Genomic DNA, 14,708 nt, shown 5'->3' with positions numbered 1-14,708 from the left:
TGGGCCCTCTCGATAATGCACATCACCTAAAGCCTTGCAAGCATTGCAACTAATGAGTTAGTTGCGAGATGATGTATTACGGAACAAGTAAAGAGACTTGCCGGTAACGAGATTGAACTAGGTATTGAGATACCGACGATCGAATCTCGGACAAGTAACATACCGATGACAAAGGGAACAACGTATGTTGTTATGCGGTCTGACCGATAAAGATCTTCGTAGAATATGTGGGAGCCAATATGAGCATCCAGGTTCCGCTATTGGTTATTGACCGGAGACGTGTCTCGGTCATGTCTACATTGTTCTCGAACCCGTAGGGTCCGCACGCTTAAGGTTTTGATGACAGTTATATTATGAGTTTATGAGTTTTGATGTACCGAAGGAGTTCGGAGTCCCGGATGAGATCGGGGACATGACGAGGAGTCTCGAAATGGTTGAGACGTAAAGATCGATATATTGGACGACTATATTCGGACATCGGAAAGGTTCCGAGTGATTCGGGTATTTTTCGGAGTACTGGAGAGTTACGGGAATACGTATTGGGCCTTATTGGGCCATACGGGAAAGAAGGAAAAGGGCCTCAAGGGTGGCCGCACCCCTCCCCTTCTCTGGTCCGAATTGGACTAGGGAAGGGGGGCGCCCCCTTCCTTCCTTCTCCTTTTCCCTTCCCTTTCCTTCCCTCCTACTCCTACTACTTGGAAGGGCTCCTAGTTCTACTAGGAAAGGGGGAATCCTACTCCGAGTGGGAGTAGGTGTGACGCCCCGAGACCGATGTGCCAGGTGTCGTCCAGTTATTCACTGTCGTTGCCATGTCATTTGCTTGCGTGTTGCATTTCATCATGTCATTATGTGCATTGCATCATCATGTTTTCAAAACCTGCATCCGTCCGGGTTCCCCCAGTTCCTCCTGTTGTCTGTTCTGAGCCCAGCCACACTTGCACGCGCCCGCGGCACGTCCAAAATATTATTTTATAAGTGGCCAGAAAATGTTCTCGGAATGGGATGAAAGTTGGCATGCGGTGTTTTTATGTTGTAGGTAGGCCGCGTGCCAAGTTTCATCGCGTTCGGAGTCCGTTTGACGCCCCAACGGATAACTATAGCGGCAGTATAGCCGGTCTAACGTCGGACGTTTTCGGTCTCCGAAAACTGTTGCCGGGCTTTCGCTCTCTTTCCTCTCTAGAACGTCTACACAGCCCACTACCTACCGCCATGTCCAACCTAACCTCTCTCGTCAGCCCGCGGCCCTCCTCGCGTGCGCGCCCGAAAGCTGTCCCGGACCCGACCCGGACTGTCGCTACCGTCGTGTCCGGATCATCCCCAAACATGTACAAAACGTCTCCGTTTTGTTAATTGGACTTCCTAATATATTTTTTCGCGATCGTCCGATTACGATCGGAGGGACAAGTTAGCCCCTAACCCAAAACTCATCTGATATAAATATCAGATCAAACCCTAGCATATCCTGTCCAATCCACCAATCCTCCTCGCCGCCGCCACTCTCTTCATCGGGATCCTCCCATATCCATCCACCCTTTGCCAGCCGATCCTGACCAACTCCCTCTTTTTCAGCACCGGTCCAACCTCCTCCTCTCGAGAGCCCCGACCAGAGCACCACCAAGCAGAGCATCGGCCAACCCCCAAGCGCCGCCCTCACCCAACCAGCTCTCAGCCGCCTCCCCTTCCCTGCTCCCGTGCGTGTCCAGCACCAAAGGAGAGGTGCTCCTCGAGCCCTCGATCCAGCGCGCAGGTGCCTGAGCGCCTCCTCACCTCGTCCCCGCACCGCTCGTCGGAAGATCCACCAGGTCTCCTGCCTCGCCGGAGGTCGACTATGGTCGCCCAGGCCAGTGCTCTGCCGTTCCTCTCCGCCTTCTCCTCCCTTCCCTTTCCCCGTTCTCTTCCTCACGCCCTGTCTGTCTCCCTCGCAGGGAGTAACCCTGGCTGCCAGGGCTCGAACTCACGCCGCCGGCGTCCTGCGCACCCCGTGCTCCGTTCCTCGCACCATCGCTCGGATCTGGCGACCCTGCCCCGGATCCACCCATCCCTGGCCTCGCCGCATGACGCCATGCCCTCGCCTTGCCGGAGTTCCAGCCAGCGCACCTCCAGGGCCTTGCCTCGCCGCGGCTCCCGCTGAACCTCCCCGCCGCTTGCGTTTTTCTTCAGAGACGAGCAGTGTAGCTCGCCCGATGCCTGTTGACGCGTCGCCCTCCCATGTGGGCTGCCACATCGCCTGCAGGCCTCCCAGCGCTCAAGGCCCATCTGAGATCCAGCAAGGCCCAGCTCCCTTGGCCCATGGTGAGGCGCCTCCAGCAGCGCCTCGTTTGTTTTGTTTTTTCTTCTTCTACTCATTTGGCCCAACTTGCACCAGATTTGGCCCATAGATGTTTTTTTAGTTCTGTGAATTTACTAATTTTCCTTCACATGCATAATTACAGAATATGCCATCATTTTAAAAATGCTCACACCTAAATAACCATGCATCGGTTTCAAACAAACTTAACATGAAAGTTGTTTAGATTTTTGTCTAGTTTCATAATATGAAACTTTCATGCATGTTTGAAATGGTTAAAATGCTGTTTGGTTAAATTTGCTCCTATGCCATGTTAAAATGATTTATTTCATAACTTATTAACCGTAGCTCCAAATTTAATAAACTTTATATGTAAATGGGGTAGAAAAATGCCTAGATTATCATGATGGCTTTACTTTGCATGTTTAACAACTCTAAAATTATGTTTAGGGCAGAACAGTACCAAACCTAATATATGCATATGAGGAGTTTTCGGACTTGTTGTTTTGTTGTTTCGGCCTCATTTAAACTTGCCTAGATTAGATAGTCTCATCATGCTTCCCCTCTTGCCATTGTTTAACAACATTTAATATTGTTGGGTACATAAACGAGATTGAACTAAATAACTTGAATGTGGTGTTTCGTCAATATGCAACGGAGTTGCATATTGAGCTCCACTTAATTTGTAGGGTTGTTTGTGCACTTTGCCATGCCATGCTTCATTAAACCGGACATGCATCATACTTGTTTGTGCATCATGCCATGATTATGTGGTGGTTGTTTACTATGTTGTTTGCTCTTTTCCGGTGTTGTTTCTTCGGGTTGGTTCCGTTAACGTCGCGTTTGTGAGGACCCGTTCGACTACGCCCGTTTGTCTTCTTCATGGACTCATCCTTCTTCTTTGCGGGATTTCAGGCAAGATGACCATACCCTCGAAATCATTTCTATCTTTGCTTGCTAGTTTCTCGCTCTTTTGCTATGCCTATGCTGCGATACCTACTACTTGCTTATCATGCCTCCCATATTGTTGAACCAAGCCTCTAACCCACCTTGTCCTAGCAAACCGTTGTTTGGCTATGTTACCGCTTTGCTCAGCCCCTCTTATAGCGTTGTTAGTTGCAGGTGAAGATTAAAGTTTGTTTCTTGTTGGAACATGGAGATGTTGTTCCTTGTTGGAACATGTTTACTTGTTGGGATATCACAATATCTCTTATTTAATTAATGCATCTATATACTTGGTAAAGGGTGGAAGGCTCGGCCTTATGCCTGGTGTTTTGTTCCACTCTTGCCGCCCTAGTTCCCGTCATATCGGTGTTATGTTCCCGGATTTTGCGTTGCTTACGCGGTTGGGTTATAATGGGAACCCCTTGACAGTTCGCCTTGAATAAAACTCCTCCAGCAATGCCCAACATTGGTTTTACCATTCACCATCTAGCCTTTTCTTTTCCCTTGGGAGTCGCGCTCCTGAGGGTCATCTTTATTTTAACCCCCCCGGGCCAGTGCTCCTCTGAGTGTTGGTCCAAACTGAGCTGCCTGCGGGCTACCTCGGGGAAACTTGAGGGTTGGTTTTACTCGTAGCTAGTCTCATCTGAGTGTGCCCTGAGAACGAGATATGTGCAGCTCCTATCGGGATTTGTCGGCACATTCGGGCGGTGTTGCTGGACTTGTTTTACCATTGTTGAAATGTTTTGTAACCGGGATTCCGAGTCTAATCGGGTCTTCCCGCTAGAAGGAATATCCTTCGTTGACCATGAGAGCTTGTGATGGGCTAAGTTGGGACACCCCTGCAGGGATTTGAACTTTCGAAAGCCGTGCCCGCGGTTATGGGCAGATGGGAATTTGTTAATGTCCGGTTGTAGAAAACCTGAAGTTGACCTTAATTAAAATACATCAACCGTGTGTGTAACCGTGATGGTCTCTTTCCGGTGGAGTCCGGGAAATGAACACGGTGTTGAAGTTATGCTTGACGTAGGTTGTTCTAGGATCACTTCTTGATCATAGTTGTTCGATCGTGCTTTGCCTTCTCTTCTCACTCTCTTTTGCGTATGTTAGCCACCATATATGCTAGTCGCTTGCTGCAGCTCCACCTCATACTTTTACCTTACCCTTAAGCTTAAATAGTCTTGATCGCGAGGGTGTGAGATTGCTGAGTCCCCGTGACTCACAGATACTTCCAAAACCAGCTTGCAGGTGTCGATGAGTCCGTGCAGATGACGCAACCAAGCTCAGGAGGAGCTCGATGAAGATCTTGTCCCTTGTGTTGTTTCGTTCTAGTTGATCGGTAGTGGAGCCCAGTTGGGGTCGATCGGGGATCTGTGTAGCATTTGGGGTAGTCTTCTTTTATTTTGGTTCCGTAGTCGGACCTTGATTGTATTTGGATGATGTAATGCTTTATTCATGTAATTGTGTGAAGTGGCGATTGTAAGCCAACTATGTATCTCTGTCCCTTATGTATTACATGGGTTGTGTGAAGATTACCTCACTTGCAACATTGCTTTCAATGCGGTTATGCCTCTAAGTCGTGCTTCGACACGTGGGAGATATAGCCGCATCGAGGGCGTTACAAGTTGGTATCAGAGCCTTGCCCGACCTTAGGAGCCCCCTGCTTGATCGAATAGCTGGCATTGTTGAGTCTAGAAAAAAATGTTTTGAGTCATTTAGGATTATATATGTCGGAGAGTTAGGAATTCTTTTTACTCCTCAGTCCCTTCGTCGCTCTGGTGAGGCATCCCGACGTAGAGTTTTGACTCTTCTCTTCTCAAATTTCACTAATTTTTTTTAGGATCACGCGGGTATCTTAGAATCGTTCTGATGGTTTTGTGACGAGAACATTGTTCTTGGTGCCTCCTGACATTAAGGGGTTGTGGCAGTGTCCCGGGGAGTTGAGCTCTGAGGTGTTGTCATCACAATTTTATCGTTGCAGTTCTGGAATACCTGAGTTCGCCGACATCGAAAATCTCTTTTATGAAGTTGTTGGTGAGATAACCTCGACGCCACCCAGTACTGGGGCGGGAGTTCGGGAGTATTGCCATAACTCGTATAACGGATGCTTTTCGAAGGTTGAGGTAGATGATTTCCGAAGGTTTCTTGGTTATGTGTTGAAGGATGGATACAGCTGGATGTAGGATTTGCTAGATTTGGGTGAGATATTATGCTTCCCCTGTATCCCCAACACCTGATTGCATAACCAGAAAATTTCGGGAGTTTATAAGTGGTATTCAAGTAGATCTTAGGATATCTTTCCGACAGATGTATGATATGAAATTGGGGTTCGACGTCTAGTGGTCCGCCTATCCACGGTTGGTTTTACAGTGGTCTCGTTGTGTCTTAAAGAGTCCTTGGCTATGCCGACTCGGGGACGCTTCATATGTCACGTGCACTGCCTTGTACATGATGGTGTTGTACGATCGAGCCCGTGTAGGCCCCACCACGAAAACTTCGGACGAAATCTCTATCATATGTTTGTTCCGGCTTATTCTGCAAGCCAATCCTTTGTTTTGTTTTCAGTTGTGGTATTCGAGTTGCTTCAATGTCAAATGTTGATTCCATACCTTTCCTAAGTGGTGTTCTCATACTCCGATGCGAATACTAATCCTCCTTGATAATTGAGATTGTTATGCCAATCTTGTTCAACCGGTGTGCTTCTCTTCAAGTGGATCCGATCATTTCAACATCCGCAAGATCAATTCTAAGTCTCTCAACGGTGTTCGTTTCTTCCATTCCAAATTGTCTTTGTTTTTCCCACCCTCCCTCCCTTTGTTTTTCTTCAAGGACCCAGATTTCTTATTCAAGTATCCTTTTATTGTTGTGAAGTCTTTTCATTGTTTTCCGTCAATGTTCTTATCCGGTGATTCTCATGAAGATGCTCCACAAGTTCACCATTCTTTATTCTTTTCATCTCCGGTGGATTCAAGTCAAGATTTGTCGATTATATCCTTTTATCATTTCTAATACCTTCTCTTGCCGGTGCACCTCTAAATCATTAACTTTTCATTATTCATTTGTTCCAGAGTGCCGAAGATATCTCAAAGATTCGTGTTTCCGCTATTTCGAGGATGTTATATCATTCAAGCCTTTTAATTCAACCGGTGCAATCTATCTTCCAAGCGACCTTTTCAACGGTGTTTCTTTCAGTGGGCCCTAACCCATAGGTCTTTTTCCAGGATCTTATCTGACTCTTCTCATTTTTCCCGGAGTATTCTCCAAGTTTGACGTAAGAATGACTCATCATCAGTTATATGTATTTCTCCAAGATCTTTCAAATTCTTTTCATCATTGGTTCAACTTTTCTATTCTTCTTATTCCGGAGTATCTCAACGATTCATGGTGTTGTTTCTCGTCATCATTCTCGGATTTGAAGACCGAAGAAGAGTTTTCCTCCATACCTTGCTCCATTTCTCTTCAAGATTCGTGATTCTAGCTTGTTGCCATCCTCTCATAATTGTTTTCGATGTGAGAATTCTTTTCACCCATCCGGAGCATGTCATGAGTTGTTTTTCCATTTCTTTTCCCCGAAGGCCATCTTTTCAAATATTATTCATTTCTCAGCTTTCAGCTCTCGTTCTCCAATTTTACCGGTGCATCATTCAAGTATATATATTCTCTAATCAGCTCGTGATCTTTTGTTCTCGTGGATCTAATTTCCCTCAAGTATTTTCATTCGTTCTCTAATCCTTTCCGGTGATTTATCCCTTTACTTCATTCTTTGTCAATGCTTACGGTGGTTCGTTCAAGATTTTTCCTTCTCTCTTATCATATCAATTTATTCGTTATTTCAATTCTACCGGTGATTCGTTGAAGACCTTCCCAAGTTTGATGCTATATCTATCTTAATCTTTTCAACGAGAATAAGTAGTATGCCAAACCCACTGTTTGTCATCAATTTAATTGGTGAAGGATAAGCATAATGTAATTCTTATTCTTTGTTTCATCGTGTAAATTCAATTCGTTATTCCGGAGGCGCATCAAATTCTCGGTTTCACTTGTTTCATCTTTTCTTTTCCGGAGTTCCAAGCTCTCTCAATTTATTTCATCGTGAGGGTCCATCTAATCATTACAAGGTTTCACCTTGTGTTTTTCAATTTCTCTTTCCTTTTGTTTGATCATCCTTTTATTACCGGAGGTTCTACATGATGGTTTCATCAAGGATTTAATTTCCTTCTCAAAGTGTTCATCAACATTCTTTTCTAAGGAACTCAAGTATTCTTCTTCGTGTAATCCGGAGTGCAATTCTTTCTACCATATTATTGGAGGTGATATTATGTCATTCTTGATAACGTCAACTCATGTTTCATGATTCACATGTTGTTAAGAATGAGGTATTTTAAATCCATCAACCTTTTCGTTGGAGTTATCTTGTGTCATGTTTCACCTAAAGCCTTTCCTAAGGACTGTTGCTATTTATGGTGCTCATAAATGACCCAAGTTCTTCATCTATCCTCCCGGTGTAATAGCTTTCTCGTCTCCTTGTTCATACCAATCCAATTCTTTTCCCGTGAGTGGCAGGTTGTCACCTCATAATTTGAGATGTATTCCATAAGACCATATCAAGCGTATTCTTTTCGTTGTTGGTGTTCCAACAACTCCGTTCGACCCTTCTCCTAAAGATGCCTTTTCAAGCTCTTTTGTGGCAGAAGTTGACATTTTCTTCTCCATTCTCCTATTTCAATTATCTATCTTCTATTCTTTCGTTCCGGAGGCATTGCGATGTTGTTCTTTTCACCCATTATCTCGTTTGGTCAAAAATCATGTTCTTTTCATGCCTATCCATTTAACCGGAGTGTTTTGCCCTTTTGCTCAAGTTCTTTTCGCCTTATCAAGTCTTGCATCTCTTTTAACCGGAGTGCCATACGAATTTGTTCTTCCTTGTTCCTCTTCCCTACCGGAGTGCTTTCAACTTTGTTCTACTTCGTTGCATTCTTACTTTCAAGTTGTTCAACTTCTCAAGGTTCTTTGGTTTCACTCGTTTGTCAAAGAAGCAACTTAGTTTTACCTCTTCGCCTTCTCTTCTTTTCCCCTCTGGTGCCATTCTAGATCTCGGGACGAGATCCTCTCGTAGTGGTGGAGTGTTGTGACGCCCCGAGACTTATGTGCCAGGTGTCGTCCAGTTATTCGCTGTCGTTGCCATGTCATTTGCTTGTGTGTTGCGTTTCATCATGTCATTATGTGCATTGCATCATCATGTTTTCAAAACCTGCATCCGTCCGGGTTCCCCCAGTTCCTTCTGTTGTCTGTTCTGAGCCCAGCCACACTTGCACGCGCCTGCGGCACGTCCGAAATATTATTTTATAAGTGGCCGGAAAATGTTCTCGGAATGGGATGAACATTGGCATGCAGTGTTTTTATGTTGTAGGTAGGCCGCCTGCCAAGTTTCATCGCGTTCGGAGTCCGTTTGACGCCCCAACGGATAACTATAGCGGCAGTATAGCCGGTCTAACGTCGGACGTTTTCGGTCTCTGAAAACTGTTGCCGGGCTTTCCCTCTCTTTCCTCTCTAGAACGTCTACACAGCCCACTACCTACCGCCATGTCCAACCTAACCTCTCTCGTCAGCCCGCGGCCCTCCTCGCGCGCACGCCCGAAAGCTGTCCCGGACCCGACCCGGACTGTCGCTACCGTCGTGTCCGGATCATCCCCAAACATCTACAAAACATCTCCGTTTTGTTAATTGGACTTCCTAATATGTTTTTTCGCGATCGTCCGATTGCGATCGGAGGGACACGTTAGCCCCTAACCCAAAACTCATCTGATATAAATATCAGATCAAACCCTATCCTATCCTATCCAATCCACCAATCCTCCTCGCCGCCGCCACTCTCTTCATCGGGATCCTCCCATATCCATCCACCCTTTCCCAGCCGATCCTGACCAACTCCCTCTTTTTCAGCACCAGTCCAACCTCCTCCTCCCGAGAGCCCCGACCAGAGCACCACCCAGCAGAGCATCGGCCAACCCCCGAGCGCCGCCCTCACCCAACCAGCTCTCAGCTGCCTCCCCTTCCCTGCTCCCGTGCGTGTCCAGCACCAAAGGAGAGGTGCTCCTCTTGCCCTCGATCCAGCGCGCAGACGCCTGAGCGCCTCCTCACCTTGTCCCCGCGCCGCTCGTCAGAAGATCCACCAGGTCTCCTGCCTCGCCGGAGGTCGACTACGGTCACCCAGGCCAGTGCTCTACCGTTCCTCTCTGCCTTCTCCTCCCTTCCCTTTCCCCGTTCTCTTCCTCACGCCCTCTCTGTCTCCCTCGCAGGGAGTAACCCTGGCCGCCAGGGCTTGAACTCACGCCGCCGGCGTCTTGCGCACCCCGTGCTCCATTCCTCGCGCCATCGCTCGGATCCGGTGACCCTGCCCCGGATCCACCCGTCCCTGGCCTCGCCGCATGACGCCATGCCCTCGCCTTGCCGGAGTTCCAGCCAGCACACCTCCAGGGCCTTGCCTCGCCGTGGCTCTCGCTGAACCTCCCCGTCGCTGGCGTTTTTCTTCAGAGACGAGCAGTGCAGCTCGCCCGATGCCTGTTGACGCGTCACCCTCCCGTGTGAGCTGCCACATCACGTGCAGGCCTCCCAGCGCTCAAGGCCCATCTGAGATCCAGCAAGGCCCAGCTCCCTTGGCCCATGGTGAGGCGCCCACAGCAGCGCCTCGTTTTTTTCTTCTTCTACTCAATTGGCCCAGCTTGCACCAGATTTGGCCCATAGATGTTTTTTTAGTTCTATGAATTTACTAATGTTCCTTCACATGCATAATTACAAAATATGCCATCATTTTAAAAATGCTCACACCTAAATAACCGTGCATCGGTTTCAAACAAACTTAACATGAAAGTTGCTTAGATTTTCATCTAGTTTCATAATATGCAACTTTCATGCATGTTTGAAATGGTTAAAATGCTGTTTGGTTAAATTTGCTCCTATGCCATGTTAAAATGATTTATTTCATAACTTATTAACCGTAGCTCCAAATTTAATAAACTTTATATGTAAATGGGGTAGAAAAATGCCTAGATTATCATGATGGCTTTACTTTGCATGTTTAACAACTCTAAAATTATGTTTAGGGCAGAACAGTACCAAACCTAATATATGCATATGAGGAGTTTCCGGACTTGTTGTTTTGTTGTTCCGGCCTCATTTAAACTTGCCTAGATTAGATAGTTTCATCATGCTTCCCCTCTTGCCATTGTTTAACAACATTTAATATTGTTGGGTACATAAACGAGATCGAACTAAATAACTTGAATGTGGTGTTTCGTCAATATGCAACGGAGTTGCATATTGAGCTCCACTTAATTTGTAGGGTTGTTTGTGCACTTTGCCATGCCATGCTTCATTAAACCGGATATGCATCATACTTGTTTGTGCATCATGCCATGATTATGTGGTGGTTGTTTACTATGTTGTTTGCTCTTTTCCGGTGTTGCTTCTTCGGGTTGGTTCCAATAACGTCGCGTTTGTGAGGACCTGTTCGACTACGCCCGTTTGTCTTCTTCATGGACTCGTTCTTCTTCCTTGCGGGATTTCAGGCAAGATGACCATACCCTCGAAATCACTTCTATCTTTGCTTGCTAGTTGCTCGCTCTTTTGCTATGCCTATGCTGTGATACCTACTACTTGCTTATCATGCCTCCCATATTGTTGAACCAAGCCTCTAACCCACCTTGTCCTAGCAAACCGTTGTTTGGCTATGTTACCGCTTTGCTCAGCCCCTCTTATAGCGTTGTTAGTTGCAAGTGAAGATTAAAGTTTGTTCCTTGTTGGAACATGGAGATGTTGTTCCTTGTTGGAACATGTTTACTTGTTGGGATATCACAATATCTCTTATTTAATTAATGCATCTATATACTTGGTAAAGGGTGGAAGGCTCGGCCTTATGCCTGGTGTTTTGTTCCACTCTTGCCGCCCTAGGTTCCGTCATATCGGTGTTATGTTCCCAGATTTTGCGTTCCTTACGCGGTTGGGTTATAATGGGAACCCCTTGACAGTTCGCCTTGAATAAAACTCCTCCAGCAATGCCCAACATTGGTTTTACCATTCGCCACCTAGCCTTTTCTTTTCCCTTGGGAGTCGCGCTCCTGAGGGTCATCTTTATTTTAACCCCCCGGGCCAGTGCTCCTCTAAGTGTTGGTCCGAACTGAGCTGCCTGCGGGGCCACCTCGGGGAAACTTGAGGGTTGGTTTTACTCGTAGCTAGTCTCATCTGAGTGTGCCCTAAGAACGAGATATGTGCAGATCCTATCGGGATTTGTCGGCACATTCGGGCGGTGTTGCTGGACTTGTTTTACCATTGTTGAAATGTCTTGTAACCGGGATTCCGAGTCTGATCGGGTCTTCCCGCTAGAAGGAATATCCTTCGTTGACCGTGAGAGCTTGTGATGGGCTAAGTTGGGACACCCCTGCAGGGATTTGAACTTTCGAAAGCCGTGCCCGCGGTTATGGGCAGATGGGAATTTGTTAATGTCTGGTTGTAGAAAACCTGAAGTTGACCTTAATTAAAATACATCAACCGCATGTGTAATCGTGATGGTCTCTTTCCGGCGGAGTCCGGGAAATGAACACGGCGTTGAAGTTATGCTTGACGTAGGTTGTTCTAGGATCACTTCTTGATCATAGTTGTTCGATCGTGCTTTGCCTTCTCTTCTCGCTCTCTTTTGCGTATGTTAGCCACCATATATGCTAGTCGCTTGCTGCAGCTCCACCTCATACTTTTACCTTACCCTTAAGCTTAAATAGTCTTGATCGCGAGGGTGTGAGATTGCTGAGTCCCCGTGACTCACAGATACTTCCAAAACCAGCTTGCAGGTGCCGATGAGTCCGTGCAGATGACGCAACCAAGCTCAGGAGGAGCTCGATGAAGATCTTGTCCCTTGTGTTGTTTCGTTCTAGTTGATCGGTAGTGGAGCCCAGTTGGGGTCGATCGGGGATCTGTGTAGCATTTGGGGTAGTCTTCTTTTATTTTGGTTCCATAGTCGGACCTTGATTGTATTTGGATGATGTAATGCTTTATTCATGTAATTGTGTGAAGTGGCGATTGTAAGCCAACTATGTATCTCTGTCCCTTATGTATTACATGGGTTGTGTGAAGATTACCTCACTTGCGACATTGCTTTCGATGCGGTTATGCCTCTAAGTCGTGCTTCGACACGTGGGAGATATAGCCGCATCGAGGGTGTTATAGTAGGACTCCCCTAGGGCGCGCCATAGAGAGGGCCGGCCCCTCCCCTCCTCCACTCCTTTATATACGTGGCCAGGGGGCACCCCATAGACACACAAGTTGATCTTCGTGATCGTTCTCTTAGCCGTGTGTGGTGCCCCCCTGCACCATAATCCTCGATAATATTGTAGCGGTGCTTAGGCGAAGCCCTGCGATGGTAGAACATCAAGATCGTCACCACGCCGTCATGCTGACGGAACTCTTCCCCGACACTTTGCTGGATCAGAGTCCGGGGATCGTCATCGAGCTGAACGTGTGCTAGAACTCGGAGGTGTCGTAGTTTTGGTGCTTGATCGGTCGGGCCGTGAAGACGTACGACTACATCAACCGCGTTGTGCTAACGCTTCCGCTTCCGGTCTATGAGGGTACGTAGACAACACTCTCCCCTCTCGTTGCTATGCATCACCATGATCTTGCGTGTGCGTAGGAATTTTTTTGAAATTACTACGTTCCCCAACATGATGCTGGTTCATGAATATCTCATTGCTGCATACGCAGAAAGGGTCGAAGTGTGGATCTTTGGCAATGATATATGTACCTAAAAGCACCAAGTTAATATTAGAAGCTAAACAACAATTGAAAATGATGTAGTACAATACTCCATCCATCCCATTATATAAGATTTTATTACATGTATATCTAGACATCATCATAACATTAAGGTAACACTCTTCCTTGTTGCTATGTAGCCTGGGATTGCATATTTAGTCATTCAGTACAATGCATGTTACTAAACAACAATTGAAAAACGAAAAGGCATGTTAACTGCAATATCCTTAACAGCAACCAAATATCGTAATTCATAGTGGTATTGTTGAAACTGTTATTGATGAAATTGAACTGCACGGCAAATAGTTGCACATATAGAGCATCATATTGTGAAGAACTGAAATGAACAAGTCATAAGGACATCTCTAGGCGATCCTTAAAAAGTTAAAGGACTAAAACCCTTAGTGGATATATATACTCCAGCAATTTTTGGCCTTTGCTAGTCGATCCCCTAAACTTAAGGTTGTAAACTTCAATTTGATCAAGTTCAAAGCAGGTTCAACCGAAAGTAGCATGCATTCAAACATAAATATAGATAGTTTTGCATAACCGAACATAAAACATAAATTTAAACTAAGCTAAACTACTTTCAGTTGAAGTAGAGGTCGAGCTAATCCTTCCTCGTCATGTATGGTGTGCTGCGAGCTGGGTCCGGGCCAGTACCGTCGTCGGGGTCGTTGGGGAAGGCACTCCTCCACTCATTGAAGTCGATCTCCTCGTCCTCGGGGCCCACCTCGACGCCCTCCGCGTCACTGTCGCCGCTGCCTTCGACCTCGTCATCAGAGGAGAGCGCGATAACCTCGCCGCCGTCCTCGCCGCCTTCGACCTCGTCATCAGAGGAGAGCCCGATAACCTCACCGCCCTCCATGCCGGCAAAGATCGCCCGCTCCGCCTCCATGAGCTTCGGGTGCTGCAGGCAGAGCTCTTGCATGTAGGCGTCATCGGCGGCCTCGGCCTTGAGATGCTCCCATGCCTCGCGGTCCTCCCGCGCCATAGCCGAGCTCACAACCCCTGGCTCCGGCGGAACGAGGTGGACCAGACGTGTGCTGAAGGGGAAATTGAGCCTAGCCACCGCGCCGTGGTAGCGGACCTGCCAGCGGTCGTACTCCATGGCCGCGAGCTCGGCCGTGTGGAAGCTACCGAGCCACCGACGGATGTGGGTCTCTCAATCTGTAATCTCAGCAACCCATGTCCCCCACCGCCGCTGCCGAACCCCAAGGTAGGACTTCGTCAGCTGCCGGGTCCGGGGGAGGACGGGGAAGTTCTTGAACCGGCATAGGGGCGCGGCGGCGGGCGGATCGGGGGACCGGCAATGGCGGATTGGGCCTGCGGAGGACGACGGGGACACCTCGGCGGCCACCTCGCCGGCGTCGGGCGAAAAGGCCGCAATAAACCTCTTTTTGGCCATTGACTACTCGAGCTCCCCGGCACATAGGCAGAGGTTGAGGATGGAGGCACCGGCGATGGCGGCAACCTACCAATGGTTTCGAGGGTTGTGTGTGTCTGTGCGAGCGGAGGTCGTGTTAGGAAATACCGCGGCAACTAAAAATTTTACTAGGCGGGAGTAACAAGGCGGGGCTATTGAAAATTTGGATCAAGGGCGAGCAGATATTTTTGAGATTGCGAGGGATGCAGAGGCGGGAGTAAAATGCCGGGGCTACTGAAAATTTGAATC

General features: G+C 47.4%; 1 long non-coding RNA gene across 1 annotated transcript; it reads left to right on the top strand.

The window, feature by feature from the left end:
* The first annotated feature begins 1,486 nt into the window (after positions 1 to 1,486).
* LOC119295772 lies at positions 1,487 to 2,414 on the top strand. Its single transcript, XR_005144276.1, has 2 exons — positions 1,487 to 1,844; positions 1,926 to 2,414. It is a non-coding gene; the product is annotated as an uncharacterized LOC119295772 (long non-coding RNA).
* The last annotated feature ends 12,294 nt before the right edge of the window (positions 2,415 to 14,708 follow it).

This window comes from Triticum dicoccoides, chromosome 1A, assembly GCF_002162155.2.
Source record: "Triticum dicoccoides isolate Atlit2015 ecotype Zavitan chromosome 1A, WEW_v2.0, whole genome shotgun sequence".
NCBI lineage: Eukaryota > Viridiplantae > Streptophyta > Magnoliopsida > Poales > Poaceae > Triticum > Triticum dicoccoides.
Note: the sequence above shows the minus strand (reverse complement) of the source record. Positions and strands in the feature narration are given on the sequence as shown.